A 21,706-nucleotide genomic window follows, 5' to 3' on the forward strand; every position below is an offset into this window, starting at 1 on the left:
GCCTCTGTCTGGAGTAGAGGTAGGACCTTCTCACCTGGGCCTCTGTCTGGAGTAGAGGTAGGGACCTTCTCACCTGGGCCTCTGTCTGGAGTAGAGGTAGGACCTTCTCCCCTAGGCCTCTGTCTGGAGTAGAGGTAGGACCTTCTCCCCTAGGCCTCTGTCTGGAGTAGAGGTAGGACCTTCTCACCTGGGCCTCTGTCTGGAGTAGAGGTAGGACCTTCTCACCTGGGCCTCTGTCTGGAGTAGAGGTAGGGACCTTCTCCCCTAGGCCTCTGTCTGGAGTAGAGGTAGGACCTTCTCACCTGGGCCTCTGTCTGGAGTAGAGGTAGGACCTTCTCACCTGGGCCTCTGTCTGGAGTAGAGGTAGGACCTTCTCACCTGGGCCTCTGTCTGGAGTAGATGTAGGGACCTTCTCACCTAGGCCTCTGTCTGGAGTAGAGGTAGGACCTTCTCCCCTGGGCCTCTGTCTGGAGTAGAGGTAGGACCTTCTCACCTGGGCCTCTGTCTGGAGTAGAGGTAGGACCTTCTCACCTGGGCCTCTGTCTGGAGTAGAGGTAGGGACCTACTCACCTGGGCCTCTGTCTGGAGTAGAGGTAGGACCTTCTCACCTGGGCCTCTGTCTGGAGTAGAGGTAGGACCTTCTCACCTGGGCCTCTGTCTGGAGTAGAGGTAGGACCTTCTCACCTGGGCCTCTGTCTGGAGTAGAGGTAGGACCTTCTCACCTGGGCCTCTGTCTGGAGTAGAGGTAGGGACCTTCTCCCCTAGGCCTCTGTCTGGAGTAGAGGTAGGACCTTCTCACCTGGGCCTCTGTCTGGAGTAGAGGTAGGACCTTCTCACCTCGGCCTCTGTCTGGAGTAGAGGTAGGGACCTTCTCCCCTAGGCCTCTGTCTGGAGTAGAGGTAGGACCTTCTCACCTGGGCCTCTGTCTGTAGTAGAGGTAGGACCTTCTCACCTGGGCCTCTGTCTGGAGTAGAGGTAGGACCTTCTCACCTGGGCCTCTGTCTGTAGTAGAGGTAGGACCTTCTCACCTGGGCCTCTGTCTGGAGTAGAGGTAGGACCTTCTCTTCTAGGCCTCTGTCTGGAGTAGAGGTAGGACCTTCTCACCTGGGCCCCTGTCTGGAGTAGAGGTAGGACCTTCTCACCTGGGCCTCTGTCTGGAGTAGAGGTAGGACCTTCTCACCTGGGCCTCTGTCTGGAGTAGAGGTAGGACCTTCTCACCTGGGCCCCTGTCTGGAGTAGAGGTAGGACCTTCTCACCTGGGCCTCTGTCTGTAGTAGAGGTAGGACCTTCTCACCTGGGCCTCTGTCTGGAGTAGAGGTAGGACCTTCTCCCCTAGGCCTCTGTCTGGAGTAGAGGTAGGACCTTCTCACCTGGGCCTCTGTCTGGAGTAGAGGTAGGGACCTTCTCACCTGGGCCTCTGTCTGTAGTAGAGGTTGGACCTTCTCACCTGGGCCTCTGTCTGGAGTAGAGGTAGGACCTTCTCACCTGGGCCTCTGTCTGGAGTAGAGGTAGGACCTTCTCACCTGGGCCTCTGTCTGGAGTAGAGGTAGGACCTTCTCACCTGGGCCTCTGTCTGGAGTAGAGGTAGGACCTTCTCACCTGGGCCTCTGTCTGGAGTAGAGGTAGGACCTTCTCACCTGGGCCTCTGTCTGGAGTAGAGGTAGGACCTTCTCACCTGGGCCTCTGTCTGGAGTAGAGGTAGGACCTTCTCACCTGGGCCTCTGTCTGGAGTAGAGGTAGGACCTTCTCACCTGGGCCCCTGTCTGGAGTAGAGGTAGGACCTTCTCACCTGGGCCTCTGTCTGTAGTAGAGGTAGGACCTTCTCACCTGGGCCTCTGTCTGGAGTAGAGGTAGGACCTTCTCCCCTAGGCCTCTGTCTGGAGTAGAGGTAGGACCTTCTCACCTGGGCCTCTGTCTGGAGTAGAGGTAGGGACCTTCTCACCTGGGCCTCTGTCTGTAGTAGAGGTTGGACCTTCTCACCTGGGCCTCTGTCTGGAGTAGAGGTAGGACCTTCTCACCTGGGCCTCTGTCTGGAGTAGAGGTAGGACCTTCTCACCTGGGCCTCTGTCTGGAGTAGAGGTAGGACCTTCTCACCTGGGCCTCTGTCTGGAGTAGAGGTAGGACCTTCTCACCTGGGCCTCTGTCTGGAGTAGAGGTAGGACCTTCTCACCTGGGCCTCTGTCTGGAGTAGAGGTAGGACCTTCTCACCTGGTCCTCTCTCGGGAGTAGAGGTAGGACCTTCTCACCTGGGCCTCTGTCTGGAGTAGAGGTAGGACCTTCTCACCTGGGCCTCTGTCTGGAGTAGAGGTAGGACCTTCTCACCTGAACCTCTGTCTGGAGTAGAGGTAGGACCTTCTAACCTGGGCCTCTGTCTGGAGTAGAGGTAGGACCTTCTCACCTGAACCTCTGTCTGGAGTAGAGGTAGGACCTTCTCACCTGGGCCTCTGTCTGGAGTAGAGGTAGGACCTTCTCACCTGAACCTCTGTCTGGAGTAGAGGTAGGACCTTCTCACCTGGGCCTCTGTCTGGAGTAGAGGTAGGACCTTCTCACCTGAACCTCTGTCTGGAGTAGAGGTAGGACCTTCTCACCTGGGCCTCTGTCTGGAGTAGAGGTAGGACTTTCTCACCTTCTCACCTGGTCCTCTGTCTGGAGTAGAGGTAGGACCTTCTCACCTTCTCACCTGGGCCTCTGTCTGGAGTAGCGGTAGGACCTTCTCACCTGGGCCTCTGTCTGGAGTAGAGGTCGGACCTTCTCACCTGGGCCTCTGTCTGGAGTAGAGGTAGGACCTTCTCATCTGGGCCTCTGTCTGGAGTAGAGGTAGGACCTTCTCACCTGGGCCTCTGTCTGGAGTAGAGGTCGGACCTTCTCACCTGATCCTCTGTCTGGAGTAGAGGTAGGGACCTTCTCATCTGGGCCTCTGTCTGGAGTAGAGGTAGGACCTTCTCACCTGGGCCTCTGTCTGGAGTAGAGGTAGGACCTTCTCACCTGGGCCTCTGTCTGGAGTAGAGGTAGGGACCTTCTCACCTAGGCCTCTGTCTGGAGTAGAGGTAGGACCTTCTCACCTGGGCCTCTGTCTGGAGTAGAGGTAGGACCTTCTCACCTGGGCCTCTGTCTGGAGTAGAGGTAGGACCTTCTCACCTAGGCCTCTGTCTGGAGTAGAGGTCGGACCTTCTCACCTGGGCCTCTGTCTGGAGTAGAGGTAGGACCTTCTCACCTGGGCCTCTGTCTGGAGTAGAGGTCGGACCTTCTCACCTGATCCTCTGTCTGGAGTAGAGGTAGGGACCTTCTCATCTGGGCCTCTGTCTGGAGTAGAGGTAGGACCTTCTCACCTGGGCCTCTGTCTGGAGTAGAGGTAGGACCTTCTCACCTGGGCCTCTGTCTGGAGTAGAGGTAGGACCTTCTCACCTGGGCCTCTGTCTGGAGTAGAGGTAGTGACCTTCTCACCTGGGCCTCTGTCTGGAGTAAAGGTAGGACCTTCTCACCTGGGCCTCTGTCTGGAGTAGAGGTAGGATCTTCTCACCTAGGCCTCTGTCTGGAGTAGAGGTAGGACCTTCTCACCTGGGCCTCTGTCTGGAGTAGAGGTAGGACCTTCTCACCTGGGCCTCTGTCTGGAGTAGAGGTAGGACCTTCTCACCTGGGCCTCTGTCTGGAGTAGAGGTAGTGACTTTCTCACCTGGGCCTCTGTCTGGAGTAGAGGTAGGACCTTCTCACCTGGGCCCCTGTCTGGAGTAGAGGTAGGGACCCTTATCACCTGGGCCTCTGTCTGGAGTAGAGGTAGGGACCTTCTCACCTGGGCCTCTGTCTGGAGTAGAGGTAGGACCTTCTCATCTGGGCCTCTGTCTGGAGTAGAGGTAGGACCTTCTCACCTGGGCCTCTGTCTGGAGTAGAGGTAGGGACCTTCTCACCTGGACCTCTGTCTGGAGTAGAGGTAGGACCTTCTCACATGGGCCTCTCTCTGGAGTAGAGGTAGGGACCTTCTCACCTGGGCCTCTGTCTGGAGTAGAGGTAGGACCTTCTCACATGGGCCTCTCTCTGGAGTAGAGGTAGGACCTTCTCACCTAGGCCTCTGTCTGGAGTAGAGGTAGGGACCTTCTCACCTGGGCCTCTGTCTGGAGTAGAGGTAGGACCTTCTCACCTGGGCCTCTGTCTGGAGTAGAGGTAGGACCTTCTCACCTGGGCCTCTGTCTGGAGTAGAGGTAGGACCTTCACACCTGGGCCTCTGTCTGGAGTAGAGGTAGGACCTTCTCACATGGGCCTCTCTCTGGAGTAGAGGTAGGGACCTTCTCACCTGGTCCTCTGTCTGGAGTAGAGGTAGGACCTTCTCACCTGGGCCTCTGTCTGGAGTAGAGGTAGGACCTTCTCACCTGGACCTCTGTCTGGAGTAGAGGTAGGGACCTTCTCACCTTCTCACCTGGGCCTCTGTCTGGAGCTGAGTTAGGGACCTTCTCACCTGGGCCTTGTCTGGAGTAGAGGTAGGGACCTTCTCACCTGGGCCTCTGTCTGGAGTAGAGGTAGGACCTTCTCACCTGGTCCTCTCTCTGGAGTAGAGGTAGGACCTTCTCACCTGCCCCTATGTCTGGAGTAGAGGTAGGACCTTCTCACCTGGGCCTCTGTCTGGAGTAGAGGTAGGACCTTGTCACCTGGGCCTCTGTCTGGAGTAGAGGTAGGACCTTCTCACCTGGGCCTCTGTCTGGAGTAGAGGTAGGACCTTCTCACCTGGGCCTCTCTCTGGAGTAGAGGTAGGACCTTCTCACCTGGGCCTCTGTCTGGAGTAGAGGAAGGACCTTCTCACCTGGGCCTCTGTCTGGAGTAGAGGTAGGACCTTCTCACCTGGGCCTCTGTCTGGAGTAGAGGTAGGACCTTCTCACCTGGGCCCCTGTCTGGAGTAAAGGTAGGACCTTCTCACCTGGGCCTCTGTCTGGAGTAGAGGTAGGACCTTCTCACCTGGGCCCCTGTCTGGAGTAGAGGTAGGGACCCTTATCACCTGGGCCTCTGTCTGGAGTAGAGGTAGGGACCTTCTCACCTGGGCCTCTGTCTGGAGTAGAGGTAGGACCTTCTCATCTGGGCCTCTGTCTGGAGTAGAGGTAGGACCTTCTAACCTGGGCCTCTGTCTGGAGTAGAGGTAGGGACCTTCTCACCTGGGCCTCTGTCTGGAGTAGAGGTAGGACCTTTTCCCCTAGGCCTCTGTCTGGAGTAGAGGTAGGACCTTCTCACCTGGGCCCCTGTCTGGAGTAGAGGTAGGACCTTCTCCCCTAGGCCTCTGTCTGGAGTAGAGGTAGGACCTTCTCACCTGGGCCCCTGTCTGGAGTAGAGGTAGGTCCTTCTCACCTGGGCCTCTGTCTGGAGTAGAGGTAGGGACCTTCTCACCTGGGCCTCTGTCTGGAGTAGAGGTAGGACCTTCTCACCTGGGCCCCTGTCTGGAGTAGAGGTAGGACCTTCTCCCCTAGGCCTCTGTCTGGAGTAGAGGTAGGACCTTCTCACCTGGGCCTCTGTCTGGAGTAGAGGTAGGGACCTTCTCACCTGGGCCTCTGTCTGGAGTAGAGGTAGGACCTTCTCACCTGGGCCCCTGTCTGGAGTAGAGGTAGGACCTTCTCACCTGGGCCTCTGTCTGGAGTAGAGGTAGGACCTTCTCCCCTAGGCCTCTGTCTGGAGTAGAGGTAGGACCTTCTCACCTGGGCCTCTGTCTGGAGTAGAGTTAGGACCTTCTCACCTGGGCCTCTCTCTGGAGTAGAGGTAGGACCTTCTCACTTAGGCCTCTGTCTGGAGTAGAGGTAGGACCTTCTCACCTGGGCCTCTGTCTGGAGTAGAGGTAGGACCTTCTCATCTGGGCCTCTGTCTGGAGTAGAGGTAGGACCTTCTCACCTGGGCCTCTGTCTGGAGTAGAGGTAGGGACCTTCTCACCTGGGCCTCTGTCTGGAGTAGAGGTAGGACCTTCTCCCCTAGGCCTCTGTCTGGAGTAGAGGTAGGACCTTCTCACCTGGGCCCCTGTCTGGAGTAGAGGTAGGACCTTCTCCCCTAGGCCTCTGTCTGGAGTAGAGGTAGGACCTTCTCACCTGGGCCCCTGTCTGGAGTAGAGGTAGGGACCCTTATCACCTGGGCCTCTGTCTGGAGTAGAGGTAGGACCTTCTCACCTGGGCCCCTGTCTGGAGTAGAGGTAGGGACCTTCTCACCTGGGCCTCTGTCTGGAGTAGAGGTAGGACCTTCTCACCTGGGCCCCTGTCTGGAGTAGAGGTAGGACCTTCTCACCTGGGCCCCTGTCTGGAGTAGAGGTAGGACCTTCTCACCTGGGCCCCTGTCTGGAGTAGAGGTAGGACCTTCTCACCTGGGCCTCTGTCTGGAGTAGAGGTAGGGATCTTCTCACCTGGGCCTCTGTCTGGAGTAGAGGTAGGACCTTCTCCCCTAGGCCTCTGTCTGGAGTAGAGGTAGGACCTTCTCACCTGGGCCTCTGTCTGGAGTAGAGGTAGGACCTTCTCACCTGGGCCTCTGTCTGGAGCAGAGTTAGGGACCTTCTCACCTGGGCCTCTGTCTGGAGTAGAGGTAGGACCTTCTCACCTGGGCCTCTGTCTGGAGTAGAGGTAGGGACCTTCTCACCTGGGCCTCTGTCTGGAGTAGAGGTATGACCTTCTCCCCTGGGCCTCTGTCTGGAGTAGAGGTAGGACCTTCTCACCTGGGCCTCTGTCTGGAGTAGAGGTAGGACCTTCTCATCTGGGCCTCTGTCTGGAGTAGAGGTAGGACCTTCTCACCTGGGCCTCTGTCTGGAGTAGAAGTAGGGACCTTCTCACCTGGGCCTCTGTCTGGAGTAGAGGTAGGACCTTCTCCCCTAGGCCTCTGTCTGGAGTAGAGGTAGGACCTTCTCACCTGGGCCCCTGTCTGGAGTAGAGGTAGGACCTTCTCCCCTAGGCCTCTGTCTGGAGTAGAGGTAGGACCTTCTCACCTGGGCCCCTGTCTGGAGTAGAGGTAGGGACCCTTATCACCTGGGCCTCTGTCTGGAGTAGAGGTAGGACCTTCTCACATGGGCCCCTGTCTGGAGTAGAGGTAGGGACCTTCTCACCTGGGCCTCTGTCTGGAGTAGAGGTAGGACCTTCTCACCTGGGCCCCTGTCTGGAGTAGAGGTAGGACCTTCTCACCTGGGCCCCTGTCTGGAGTAGAGGTAGGACCTTCTCACCTGGGCCCCTGTCTGGAGTAGAGGTAGGACCTTCTCACCTGGGCCTCTGTCTGGAGTAGAGGTAGGGATCTTCTCACCTGGGCCTCTGTCTGGAGTAGAGGTAGGACCTTCTCCCCTAGGCCTCTGTCTGGAGTAGAGGTAGGACCTTCTCACCTGGGCCTCTGTCTGGAGTAGAGGTAGGACCTTCTCACCTGGGCCTCTGTCTGGAGCAGAGTTAGGGACCTTCTCACCTGGGCCTCTGTCTGGAGTAGAGGTAGGACCTTCTCACCTGGGCCTCTGTCTGGAGTAGAGGTAGGGACCTTCTCACCTGGGCCTCTGTCTGGAGTAGAGGTATGACCTTCTCCCCTGGGCCTCTGTCTGGAGTAGAGGTAGGACCTTCTCACCTGGGCCTCTGTCTGGAGTAGAGGTAGGACCTTCTCACCTGGGCCTCTGTCTGGAGTAGAGGTAGGACCTTCTCACCTGGGCCTCTGTCTGGAGTAGAGGTAGGGACCTTCTCACCTGGGCCTCTGTCTGGAGTAGAGGTAGGACCTTCTCCCCTAGGCCTCTGTCTGGAGTAGAGGTAGGACCTTCTCCCCTAGGCCTCTGTCTGGAGTAGAGGTAGGACCTTCTCACCTGGGCCTCTGTCTGGAGTAGAGGTAGGACCTTCTCACCTGGGCCTCTGTCTGGAGTAGAGGTAGGGACCTTCTCCCCTAGGCCTCTGTCTGGAGTAGAGGTAGGACCTTCTCACCTGGGCCTCTGTCTGGAGTAGAGGTAGGACCTTCTCACCTGGGCCTCTGTCTGGAGTAGAGGTAGGACCTTCTCACCTGGGCCTCTGTCTGGAGTAGATGTAGGGACCTTCTCCCCTAGGCCTCTGTCTGGAGTAGAGGTAGGACCTTCTCCCCTGGGCCTCTGTCTGGAGTAGAGGTAGGACCTTCTCACCTGGGCCTCTGTCTGGAGTAGAGGTAGGACCTTCTCACCTGGGCCTCTGTCTGGAGTAGAGGTAGGGACCTACTCACCTGGGCCTCTGTCTGGAGTAGAGGTAGGACCTTCTCACCTGGGCCTCTGTCTGGAGTAGAGGTAGGACCTTCTCACCTGGGCCTCTGTCTGGAGTAGAGGTAGGACCTTCTCACCTGGGCCTCTGTCTGGAGTAGAGGTAGGACCTTCTCACCTGGGCCTCTGTCTGGAGTAGAGGTAGGGACCTTCTCCCCTAGGCCTCTGTCTGGAGTAGAGGTAGGACCTTCTCACCTGGGCCTCTGTCTGGAGTAGAGGTAGGACCTTCTCACCTCGGCCTCTGTCTGGAGTAGAGGTAGGGACCTTCTCCCCTAGGCCTCTGTCTGGAGTAGAGGTAGGACCTTCTCACCTGGGCCTCTGTCTGGAGTAGAGGTAGGACCTTCTCACCTGGGCCTCTGTCTGGAGTAGAGGTAGGACCTTCTCACCTGGGCCTCTGTCTGTAGTAGAGGTAGGACCTTCTCACCTGGGCCTCTGTCTGGAGTAGAGGTAGGACCTTCTCTTCTAGGCCTCTGTCTGGAGTAGAGGTAGGACCTTCTCACCTGGGCCCCTGTCTGGAGTAGAGGTAGGACCTTCTCACCTGGGCCTCTGTCTGGAGTAGAGGTAGGACCTTCTCACCTGGGCCTCTGTCTGGAGTAGAGGTAGGACCTTCTCACCTGGGCCCCTGTCTGGAGTAGAGGTAGGACCTTCTCACCTGGGCCTCTGTCTGTAGTAGAGGTAGGACCTTCTCACCTGGGCCTCTGTCTGGAGTAGAGGTAGGACCTTCTCCCCTAGGCCTCTGTCTGGAGTAGAGGTAGGACCTTCTCACCTGGGCCTCTGTCTGGAGTAGAGGTAGGGACCTTCTCACCTGGGCCTCTGTCTGTAGTAGAGGTTGGACCTTCTCACCTGGGCCTCTGTCTGGAGTAGAGGTAGGACCTTCTCACCTGGGCCTCTGTCTGGAGTAGAGGTAGGACCTTCTCACCTGGGCCTCTGTCTGGAGTAGAGGTAGGACCTTCTCACCTGGGCCTCTGTCTGGAGTAGAGGTAGGACCTTCTCACCTGGGCCTCTGTCTGGAGTAGAGGTAGGACCTTCTCACCTGGGCCTCTGTCTGGAGTAGAGGTAGGACCTTCTCACCTGGGCCTCTGTCTGGAGTAGAGGTAGGACCTTCTCACCTGGGCCTCTGTCTGGAGTAGAGGTAGGACCTTCTCACCTGGGCCCCTGTCTGGAGTAGAGGTAGGACCTTCTCACCTGGGCCTCTGTCTGTAGTAGAGGTAGGACCTTCTCACCTGGGCCTCTGTCTGGAGTAGAGGTAGGACCTTCTCCCCTAGGCCTCTGTCTGGAGTAGAGGTAGGACCTTCTCACCTGGGCCTCTGTCTGGAGTAGAGGTAGGGACCTTCTCACCTGGGCCTCTGTCTGTAGTAGAGGTTGGACCTTCTCACCTGGGCCTCTGTCTGGAGTAGAGGTAGGACCTTCTCACCTGGGCCTCTGTCTGGAGTAGAGGTAGGACCTTCTCACCTGGGCCTCTGTCTGGAGTAGAGGTAGGACCTTCTCACCTGGGCCTCTGTCTGGAGTAGAGGTAGGACCTTCTCACCTGGGCCTCTGTCTGGAGTAGAGGTAGGACCTTCTCACCTGGGCCTCTGTCTGGAGTAGAGGTAGGACCTTCTCACCTGGTCCTCTCTCGGGAGTAGAGGTAGGACCTTCTCACCTGGGCCTCTGTCTGGAGTAGAGGTAGGACCTTCTCACCTGGGCCTCTGTCTGGAGTAGAGGTAGGACCTTCTCACCTGAACCTCTGTCTGGAGTAGAGGTAGGACCTTCTAACCTGGGCCTCTGTCTGGAGTAGAGGTAGGACCTTCTCACCTGAACCTCTGTCTGGAGTAGAGGTAGGACCTTCTCACCTGGGCCTCTGTCTGGAGTAGAGGTAGGACCTTCTCACCTGAACCTCTGTCTGGAGTAGAGGTAGGACCTTCTCACCTGGGCCTCTGTCTGGAGTAGAGGTAGGACCTTCTCACCTGAACCTCTGTCTGGAGTAGAGGTAGGACCTTCTCACCTGGGCCTCTGTCTGGAGTAGAGGTAGGACTTTCTCACCTTCTCACCTGGTCCTCTGTCTGGAGTAGAGGTAGGACCTTCTCACCTTCTCACCTGGGCCTCTGTCTGGAGTAGCGGTAGGACCTTCTCACCTGGGCCTCTGTCTGGAGTAGAGGTCGGACCTTCTCACCTGGGCCTCTGTCTGGAGTAGAGGTAGGACCTTCTCATCTGGGCCTCTGTCTGGAGTAGAGGTAGGACCTTCTCACCTGGGCCTCTGTCTGGAGTAGAGGTCGGACCTTCTCACCTGATCCTCTGTCTGGAGTAGAGGTAGGGACCTTCTCATCTGGGCCTCTGTCTGGAGTAGAGGTAGGACCTTCTCACCTGGGCCTCTGTCTGGAGTAGAGGTAGGACCTTCTCACCTGGGCCTCTGTCTGGAGTAGAGGTAGGGACCTTCTCACCTAGGCCTCTGTCTGGAGTAGAGGTAGGACCTTCTCACCTGGGCCTCTGTCTGGAGTAGAGGTAGGACCTTCTCACCTGGGCCTCTGTCTGGAGTAGAGGTAGGACCTTCTCACCTAGGCCTCTGTCTGGAGTAGAGGTCGGACCTTCTCACCTGGGCCTCTGTCTGGAGTAGAGGTAGGACCTTCTCACCTGGGCCTCTGTCTGGAGTAGAGGTCGGACCTTCTCACCTGATCCTCTGTCTGGAGTAGAGGTAGGGACCTTCTCATCTGGGCCTCTGTCTGGAGTAGAGGTAGGACCTTCTCACCTGGGCCTCTGTCTGGAGTAGAGGTAGGACCTTCTCACCTGGGCCTCTGTCTGGAGTAGAGGTAGGACCTTCTCACCTGGGCCTCTGTCTGGAGTAGAGGTAGTGACCTTCTCACCTGGGCCTCTGTCTGGAGTAAAGGTAGGACCTTCTCACCTGGGCCTCTGTCTGGAGTAGAGGTAGGATCTTCTCACCTAGGCCTCTGTCTGGAGTAGAGGTAGGACCTTCTCACCTAGGCCTCTGTCTGGAGTAGAGGTAGGACCTTCTCACCTGGGCCTCTGTCTGGAGTAGAGGTAGTGACCTTCTCACCTGGGCCTCTGTCTGGAGTAAAGGTAGGACCTTCTCACCTGGGCCTCTGTCTGGAGTAGAGGTAGGATCTTCTCACCTGGGCCTCTGTCTGGAGTAGAGGTAGGGACCTTCTCATCTGGGCCTCTGTCTGGAGTAGAGGTAGGACCTTCTCACCTGGGCCTCTGTCTGGAGTAGAGGTAGGGACCTTCTCACCTAGGCCTCTGTCTGGAGTAGAGGTAGGACCTTCTCACCTGGGCCTCTGTCTGGAGTAGAGGTAGGACCTTCTCCCCTAGGCCTCTCTCTGGAGTAGAGGTAGGGACCTTCTCACCTGGGCCCCTGTCTGGAGTAGAGGTAGGACCTTCTCACCTGGTCCTCTGTCTGGAGTAGAGGTAGGGACCTTCTCACCTGGGCCTCTGTCTGGAGTAGAGGTAGGACCTTCTCACCTGGGCCTCTGTCTGGAGTAGAGGTAGGACCTTCTCACCTGGGCCTCTGTCTGGAGTAGAGGTAGGACCTTCTCACCTGGGCCTCTGTCTGGAGTAGAGGTAGGACCTTCTCACCTGGGCCTCTGTCTGGAGTAGAGGTAGGACCTTCTCACCTGGGCCTCTGTCTGGAGTAGAGGTAGGACCTTCTCACCTGGGCCTCTGTCTGGAGTAGAGGTAGGACCTTCTCACCTGGGCCTCTGTCTGGAGTAGAGGTAGGACCTTCTCACCTGGGCCTCTGTCTGGAGTAGAGGTAGGACCTTCTCACCTGGGCCTCTGTCTGGAGTAAAGGTAGGACCTTCTCACCTGGGCCTCTGTCTGGAGTAGAGGTAGGATCTTCTCACCTGGGCCTCTGTCTGGAGTAGAGGTAGGGACCTTCTCATCTGGGCCTCTGTCTGGAGTAGAGGTAGGACCTTCTCACCTGGGCCTCTGTCTGGAGTAGAGGTAGGGACCTTCTCACCTAGGCCTCTGTCTGGAGTAGAGGTAGGACCTTCTCACCTGGGCCTCTGTCTGGAGTAGAGGTAGGACCTTCTCACCTGGGCCTCTGTCTGGAGTAGAGGTAGGACCTTCTCCCCTAGGCCTCTCTCTGGAGTAGAGGTAGGGACCTTCTCACCTGGGCCCCTGTCTGGAGTAGAGGTAGGACCTTCTCACCTGCCCCTATGTCTGGAGTAGAGGTAGGACCTTCTCACCTGGGCCTCTGTCTGGAGTAGAGGTAGGACCTTCTCACCTGGGCCTCTGTCTGGAGTAAAGGTAGGACCTTCTCACCTGGGCCTCTGTCTGGAGTAGAGGTAGGATCTTCTCACCTGGGCCTCTGTCTGGAGTAGAGGTAGGGACCTTCTCATCTGGGCCTCTGTCTGGAGTAGAGGTAGGACCTTCTCACCTGGGCCTCTGTCTGGAGTAGAGGTAGGGACCTTCTCACCTAGGCCTCTGTCTGGAGTAGAGGTAGGACCTTCTCACCTGGGCCTCTGTCTGGAGTAGAGGTAGGACCTTCTCCCCTAGGCCTCTCTCTGGAGTAGAGGTAGGGACCTTCTCACCTGGGCCCCTGTCTGGAGTAGAGGTAGGACCTTCTCACCTGGTCCTCTGTCTGGAGTAGAGGTAGGGACCTTCTCACCTGGGCCTCTGTCTGGAGTAGAGGTAGGACCTTCTCACCTGGGCCTCTGTCTGGAGTAGAGGTAGGACCTTCTCACCTGGGCCTCTGTCTGGAGTAGAGGTAGGGACCTTCTCACCTGGGCCTCTGTCTGGAGTAGAGGTAGGACCTTGTCACCTGGGCCTCTGTCTGGAGTAGAGGTAGGACCTTCTCACCTGGGCCTCTGTCTGGAGTAGAGGTAGGACCTTCTCACCTGGGCCTCTGTCTGGAGTAGAGGTAGGACTTTCTCACCTGGGCCCCTGTCTGGAGTAGAGGTAGGGACCTTCTCACCTGGGCCTCTGTCTGGAGTAGAGGTAGGACCTTCTCACCTGGGCCTCTGTCTGGAGTAGAGGTAGGACCTTCTCACCTGGGCCTCTGTCTGGAGTAGAGGTAGGACCTTCTCACCTGGGCCTCTGTCTGGAGTAGAGGTAGGACTTTCTCACCTGGGCCCCTGTCTGGAGTAGAGGTAGGGACCTTCTCACCTGGGCCTCTGTCTGGAGTAGAGGTAGGACCTTGTCACCTGGGCCTCTGTCTGGAGTAGAGGTAGGACCTTGTCACCTGGGCCTCTGTCTGGAGTAGAAGTAGGACCTTCTCACCTGGGCCTCTGTCTGGAGTAGAGGTAGGACCTTCTCACCTGGGCCTCTGTCTGGAGTAGAGGTAGGACCTTCTCACCTGGGCCTCTGTCTGGAGTAGAGGTAGGACTTTCTCACCTGGGCCCCTGTCTGGAGTAGAGGTAGGGACCTTCTCACCTGGGCCTCTGTCTGGAGTAGAGGTAGGACCTTCTCACCTGGGCCTCTGTCTGGAGTAGAGGTAGGGACCTTCTCACCTGGGCCTCTGTCTGGAGTAGAGGTAGGACCTTCTCACCTGGGCCTCTGTCTGGAGTAGAGGTAGGGACCTTCTCACCTGGGCCTCTGTCTGGAGTAGAGGTAGGACCTTCTCACCTGGGCCTCTGTCTGGAGTAGAGGTAGGACTTTCTCACCTGGGCCCCTGTCTGGAGTAGAGGTAGGGACCTTCTCACCTGGGCCTCTGTCTGGAGTAGAGGTAGGACCTTCTCACCTGGGCCTCTGTCTGGAGTAGAGGTAGGACCTTCTCACCTGGGCCTCTGTCTGGAGTAGAGGTAGGACTTTCTCACCTGGGCCCCTGTCTGGAGTAGAGGTAGGACCTTCTCACCTGGGCCTCTGTCTGGAGTAGAGGTAGGGACCTTCTCACCTGGGCCTCTGTCTGGAGTAGAGGTAGGACCTTGTCACCTGGGCCTCTGTCTGGAGTAGAGGTAGGACCTTCTCACCTGGGCCTCTGTCTGGAGTAGAGGTAGGACCTTCTCACCTGGGCCTCTGTCTGGAGTAGAGGTAGGACCTTCTCACCTGGGCCTCTGTCTGGAGTAGAGGTAGGACTTTCTCACCTGGGCCCCTGTCTGGAGTAGAGGTAGGACCTTCTCACCTGGGCCTCTGTCTGGAGTAGAGGTAGGACCTTCTCACCTAGGCCTCTGTCTGGAGTAGAGGTAGGACCTTCTCACCTGGGCCTCTGTCTGGAGTAGAGGTAGGACCTTCTCACCTGGGCCCCTGTCTGGAGTAGAGGTAGGACCTTCTCACCTGGGCCTCTGTCTGGAGTAGAGGTAGGACCTTCTCACCTGGGCCTCTGTCTGGAGTAGAGGTAGGACTTTCTCACCTGGGCCCCTGTCTGGAGTAGAGGTAGGACCTTCTCACCTGGGCCTCTGTCTGGAGTAGAGGTAGGGACCTTCTCACCTGGGCCTCTGTCTGGAGTAGAGGTAGGACCTTGTCACCTGGGCCTCTGTCTGGAGTAGAGGTAGGACCTTCTCACCTGGGCCTCTGTCTGGAGTAGAGGTAGGACCTTCTCACCTGGGCCTCTGTCTGGAGTAGAGGTAGGACCTTCTCACCTGGGCCTCTGTCTGGAGTAGAGGTAGGACTTTCTCACCTGGGCCCCTGTCTGGAGTAGAGGTAGGACCTTCTCACCTGGGCCTCTGTCTGGAGTAGAGGTAGGACCTTCTCACCTAGGCCTCTGTCTGGAGTAGAGGTAGGACCTTCTCACCTGGGCCTCTGTCTGGAGTAGAGGTAGGACCTTCTCACCTGGGCCCCTGTCTGGAGTAGAGGTAGGGACCTTCTCACCTGGGCCTCTGGCCTTCAGCGTGTCCTAGTGTCTGAGAGGAGAAAGTGGGAAGGAAAGAATTGTGAGTCCTCGTTACCAGAACATACTCCTTGACAGTGTCCCAGGCCTGTGTCCAGCATCTTTATATTTGTCCACTGCACCGACTATCTCCTCAGGCACCTAAAATTAAATCACTGCACCATGAACACTATCACCTCCAGTTCCAACCTCCAGGATCTAGTCACTGAGGGTCCACTTGAGGCCAGACCCTATGTGTATGTGTATGGAGGGTGGCGTATGGTGGTCTCCCTGGGAGAGCATGCCACAATCTGGTGGGAGTGAAGTGGGTTCTCACGTCCAGGTGCAGAGTCAAAGTACAGGGATAGATGACAGGAGTCCCACCAACATACCGTGGACACCCAGGGGATGATAGGTGGGGATGCGTGGTTTGTGAGATCCTCCTTGGACGCTGTCCCCTCCAGGAATATTGTAGAGATTCTGTCTTGTCCTAGGGCTCCCTAGGCCTCGACCCTTCCATGGAAGTTTATCAGTCTTCTGCTCTGCGGTCTTCAGGAATGGAGGCTGCATCCTTGGTTCCCTTCACCAGAAAGACGTCCTGGACTGGCCAGTGGAACAGAAGAAGCTTAATAATCTCTCAGAGTAAAGGAAGGGAAACCTGGTCAGGGTGTGCCTCACAAGGCACTCCCCTGGGGCAGAGGGGCAGAGGTCATTCCATGCCACCAGCTCCCAGCTGGTGGAGTTAGAAACACACGGGAAATGGACTATGATTGGGTTCAAGTGTCCACTCCCAGGGAAGGTCCATCCACTGCACCCAGAAGCCCAAGGCGGAGTCCAGTGTGAAACCCAGGGGGTCGGGCTGCCCTGACTCCTAGACAAGTGGCTGTCAAGGTGTGGTGTGAGGACCTTGGGTCCCTGAAGTGCACTCAGCAGGATCAGTGAGGTCAAAACTTTAAAAACTCTAATAAGATCTTATTTGTCTTTTTAATTCACTTTTTTGAAAAGGAGTTGCCGCAGACTGGCTGGGCACAAAACACGAGCCACTCAAGCAGGAACAAACTTTATTTCTGAACTCCACCAGCACACTCAGCGGGATCTCTCCCGAACGCCACCCATGTGGCTCCTCTAGGAACCACCAAACAGAAATCCCTCCTCCAGCACTTCCCCAACCAATGGGAACTCTCCAGGAATCCCTGCGAGAACTCCAAAGTAGCAGGCTGAGGCAGACAGCAGGGGTCTAATATACACAGCTTGCGTCACCTCTCAACCACTCCATTCTGTCAAAAATGCCATGCATCATTCCGACTCAGCTACGGCTCTCAGCAAGGAGTCCTCACTAGAATTACCCAGAGGGTATGTGACATGGAGTGACATCCTCACTCTGTCAGTTAGTGCAATATCTGCATGTGGACAGTGTGTTTAAATTTTTCTGGATTTTATTTTTAATACAAGAAATATCCGTAGGTATTACCCACAAGAACAAAACCTCCTTGAGACACTCAATGATCTTCAGGGTGCAAACAGTTTGAGAACTGCTGCAAAATAACCCCTGTTGGAGTCCATTCCCTACAGGCCAGACCCCAGGCAGAGCCAGGTCCCAGGTCCCAGGTCCCAGGGCTGAGTCCCACAGTCTGCATGGACCTGAGGACCTGCCTCACGCTCAGCCCAGTCTGCAGCCCTGAGTCCCCAATCCCCTGCATGGGGAGTCCCTATGAGAGCTCATGGAGAGGGCCTGGGAGGCAGGAAACATGAGGGACTGAGATGGACGGCCAGAGGAGAAGGAGACGCTTAGCGTGACCCGGGCGCCCAGTCACTCATATGGCCCCTGAGTTCCCAGGTCTTACCCAGGGTTTCCCACTCAGTCTCTGCTGCCCTTCACTGGCCCTTTGTCCCTCTGTGACATCCACCATCCCCAGCAAGAGAACAGGCACAAGGTCAACCATGGATTTTTTTTTTAATTTGGGAATCAGAGAAAAAGAAACTTTATAGGTCCAGAATATTCTAGGTTCAGAGTTCAAAGAAAGGGGTGAGCTGCGTCAGGGTTGGTGGAGATTATTAGTAGGAAACAGAACCAGAGGACGTCATTGACTTCACGGGTGTGGGGCTGGGGTGTAAGGCTCTAGGCGTTTTTTCCCATTGATTTAAACAGTTTCTTGTGATCATTTTCAAGTCGTGCTTGCTCCAGGAAACCTTGATGGAGTTGTTGGATCCCGAGGAGTGGAGAGAGGAGCAAGTTCTGAGTTCTTACAGGGATCCACATGATCAGCAGGAGGCTGTGTGGTGGAGGAGGTCGCAGCTGAAAATAATGGCATATTTGATCCAGGGTCACAGGTCTGAGAAGGTGACCCTCCTGTCTAATCCCTGCAGCCTCCTGGAAGAGGAGGTAGGAGGCATGGATTTGGGGAGGAAAAGCCAGTTGACTTTCTTCTTGGTTCTGAACTGGAAGCTTCTCTGGGGTGATCCTTGTAGTTGCTGGAAATAAGCTGCAGGACGTGGGCAGTGGGCAGTGTCTGCACGTCCAGGTGAGAGAGGGCTGGCTCCTGAGGCTACTTCCACTTTGGTGGATAGTCCTGCTGGCATGGAGGGCACTGGACAGGGGGGCACTTGTGCTGGCTGCAGGGTGGAGGACAAGGCTCAGGGACTTTGGGAGGACAGGGCTCTGGGACCTGGGGAGGAGGCTGGCAGGGGACTTTGCACTGTTGCTGCTGTTGATAGGACATTTCTCCTAAGTTGAAGGTAAACTGAAAGAAAGAAGAAGCACTTTAGACTGAGACTGCACTGGGGAAGGACGTGATGCCCAAGTGATCACAAGGGAGAAGCGTCCTCTCCCCTCACCCTTAAAATGTCAATGGAGAGACGTTGCCCTTGTTCCTAAGACTGTCCCCTACAGGAACCTCCCTGGACCACAGCCGCCAACCACGGGGAGTTTGGTGGCTCTGCCCACAGGTGGCCAGGGTCTCCTCGGCCTCCCCCTCCCAGGAGATTGGGCCTGGACTGTGTGCTATTCTTTAAATGAACATTTCTCACACTCCACGGAACCAGGGAAATAAGAAATGTGGAAAGATTCTGGAAGGTGGGCCTTGAGATAAAAGGGAGAATGTCTTTGGAAATGTTGGCTTCAGGAGAAGAAGGCTGGGGACAGCAGGACACGGTGACATGTAACCATCTGTGGAGGCAGAGCCAACTTGGAGGGAGACTGGGTCATATTTTTCCCTTTTCGGGTGGCCGTAGCCCCTATTCTCCACTAAGTCGTCCCTTCTCCTGACTCAGCGGCCTTCTGGTGACTCCCCCAGGCCTTCTGTGTCTCCCCACCACTCTGCCACTTGATCCTGCTTCTTCAGGGCCAATTAGCCTCCCGTGGGGTGGCCCGCAGTGAGCACTAGAATCCAGCAGCACACCTGCGTCAGTAGGTAGCCCCAGGTGGGCACCCCAAATCCTAAGCTCTGGGTTTCATTAGGCTTTATCTCGGGTCCCGAAGCTCAGTCACTGAGTGAGAAACACTCAACGTGATGGACAAGCTGGGTTCACGCCTCAGCTTCACCAGCGTCCACTGAGTGGCCCAGCATTTTGTCCTCTTCCACTGCGTCCTTAACCTCCTCCAGCTCAAAGGTCACTTTAGGTTTAGAACAGTGGCCAGCCAACATTTATTGTCAAGGGCCAGAGGGGAGACATGTAGGCGTGGCAGGCCAACGTCTGTAAGAATTCCTCCCGTCTGTCATTGTCGAGAAAAGCAGTTACAGAAAGTACATAAACCTACATGAGGGCCGTGTCCCAGTGAAACCTTGGTGTCATACACACTGGTGGCAAGTGGCCTGGGGCTGACTTAGGTTTGCCAGGCCTTTGGACTAGAGCTGACTTTGGATGTGTCTCCTCCTCTGTCTCCCTGCTTGCTGCCTGACCACTTGGTCCTTATTTTCTTCTCTGTCCTGTGCCTCTGTTCATCTTACTGCTCTGACGATCTTTCTGTCCCTTCTCCATCCCACCCAACCCCTAGGCTCTACCCTGCCTCCTCATCACGCCCATTGGGGCCCTGTTGATGGTCCTGTGAGGCTTTCTCCCTCCCAGCGCCGGCTCCCACTCACCTGCTGCTCTCCCGGCTGCTCTGTCCTCAGGGATCCACGAGGCAGTGGAGAAGCCTGGAGCAGGGTTCTTTTATCCTGGGCTCAGCCTGGGAAGGAGGAGACCAAAGGGGTTTCCCCACCGTTTCCTGGCGTCCTGATGCTGCACCCAGTTCCTGAAAATCTTGCCCAACTCCCTGTTTGCACTGAAAAGTCCGGTTTTGCAGCTCTTTGGTGGATAACAGTATTCCTATTCCTTCTGGAAGGATTTCTGTGTGTGTGTGATGGGTAGGGTGGAGGACGTGAGGTCAGATCCATGTTCCTCACGCGTACCTGAGGGCTCCCTGGAGTTGGATGATATGAGGACACAAGACGAAAGACATTTCTGGGCTGGATTTCTGTAGCTGTGGTTTTTTCTAGGGATTTTAGGGATGGATCCTAATGCATTCATATTCCATACCCGAGGCTTCCCCTCACGTTTTATGCAAAGTGAACGTCACACACAATGTCTCCAGCCCTGATGTGTGGGGTCAGGGAAGCTAAGACCATTTACCCAAAGACCCCTGAGCAGGCTGCTGGGTGACCAGGTCCTGAGAGTGGGAGGTCCACATAACGGAGGCCCAGTTCAGGCCCAGGAGGGCTCATGGTGCAGGGGGACCGTGATAGTGCCCAGAGTGAAGGGACAGTGTCAGGAGGCAGACATCCTAGTGGGATGCCCGTTTTCCACCTGGGAGGTGACGTGGAGGGGATTCTCCTACCAGGATTCTATGTGCGGGATCCTCCCAGAGCCGTCTTGAGCTCTGGGCCTGACTCAGTCCTCCTGCACCAGCCTCCGACCTTCTCCTGAGCCACCATCTGCAAAGTGGCATTGCCCCTCTCTTCCCCTTCTCCAAGTCTGTCGACACAGGAGAGCTCACGTCATAGCTCACACATCCAAGGAGGAGGAGAACTTTCTCCTTGGCCCCTGACCCCTATTTTTTGGTCCCATGAGTCTTTGTGCCTTCTGAGGGGGTCCTTTCCGCAAGAGAGACCTGGTCCTTGGAGTCCTGGGCACCATCTCTTCCTACCTGTAGTTCAGGATGCCTTGGCAGAGTCTGTAGTGTTAACAGATCAAGAGTGTCCAGAGTTAAGTCCTGAAGGATCCTACGTCTCAGAGTTCAGTGAAAGCCCATCTTTAAAGGAAAACACAACGTAGTGACCTCATCATCCTGAGGACGGGGCAGTTTGAGAGTGGTTTAGGGCTAAGAGCAGAGTCAAGTATCAGAAGAAGAAAGAGGGGCTCTGGCGGCTGCCTCTGTGTCTCCATCTGCCTAAAAGTCCCAGCCAGTTACCCCTGACCCTTCATTAGTCAATGTCCCCTCAAACTGCTGGCTACTCAGAGAGCGGCTTACAGAAGAACCGGGGAAGGTTCCACCTGAGGGAGGGAATGGGCCGCTTCTCAGTCTCACTGAAGGCAAAAGGGCAGGAGTGGGCTCCTCCTGGCTCCCGCCACAGCAGGACGGCCCCAGGTGAAATGGGAAGGGATTCGGGTCACCCTGTGGGATCAGCTACATCTTGTAGGGCATTCACCCTGCAGGTAGATGTTGTCAGCACTGGCTTCCTCAGCCTGGTGCTGGGGACAGAGTGACACCGGGTGCTGGGGACTGAAGGGAGTCGTTCTCCCTCTCAGAACACCCGAGACTGGTTTTTGGTTGTTCCTTTGAATGGCTTCCTCAAGTGACTTTGATCCTTCCTGATCAGGGAGGCGCTTGTGTGGCAGGAGGTCACAAGATGAAGTGGAAGGAACCAAAGTCCATGAGAGAGGTTGAGCATAAGCCTTCTGCTCTGGGCCAGCCCTGCCCCACTGGGTCAGGACAGGATGAATGGCAGGGGGCATGGGAAGTCGCCTCGTCAGACCCATGGAGGTATCATATGGTTTTCCTTCATTTTCCCCAGGGCTCTTCTACTAGAAAGCTGGGGGGTGTGGTTGATTCTGCATTTTCAGTGCAAAGAGGGAATTTGACACATGAGTCAGAAAAAGTGTCCTGAGATACCCAGGGTGCAGAAACTTGATCCGACCTGAGTCCAGAATCCAAGGACCCACATTGGGACCTTCTTTATGCTTTTCAATCTTCTGAGGACAGAAGCAGATTGTTGAGTGAGGGGCCCCCTGGGTTTCCTATTCAAATTCCTGTGGACTTTAGGACCTTGGGTATTTGAAGTCCAAATCTGCTTTGTAGATGTGTGCAAAGGGATTGACATGGTAAATATTGATATGATGTGTCGGTGGAAATAATAAATCATTTCCTATTAGGAGAACATTAGAAATTTATGTGTTAATGATAAAGCAGAAATATTTGTCATGATTTATTAAACTCTATACTTAAACTCTGCATATTTTGTTGTGAACAGGTTATCCCTTGATTTCAAAACATAACGATACCATGAGATAAAATATTTTAGGTACTAAAATTGGAACTCAGAGACATCAGGTCGCCTGGTGACCTCACAGTCGGTATAGAAGTAGAAGTCCATTCCTCTTTGCTTCAGTCTTTCCCCTCATTGTGCTTTGGAAATGCATCTACAACTGGAGAACACAGCGGGTGATGCTGGAACATTCTTATGTTCCTGTGCCTATTTAACTTTGGTGACATTCACCTTTTGGATTTTCTTGATTTGGAAATGAACAGTTTTTATAAAACCCTTCATCAAGACATAAATCGCCAACAAATACATTAA

Source organism: Callospermophilus lateralis, chromosome 7 (assembly GCF_048772815.1).
Source record: "Callospermophilus lateralis isolate mCalLat2 chromosome 7, mCalLat2.hap1, whole genome shotgun sequence".
Classification (NCBI taxonomy): domain Eukaryota; kingdom Metazoa; phylum Chordata; class Mammalia; order Rodentia; family Sciuridae; genus Callospermophilus; species Callospermophilus lateralis.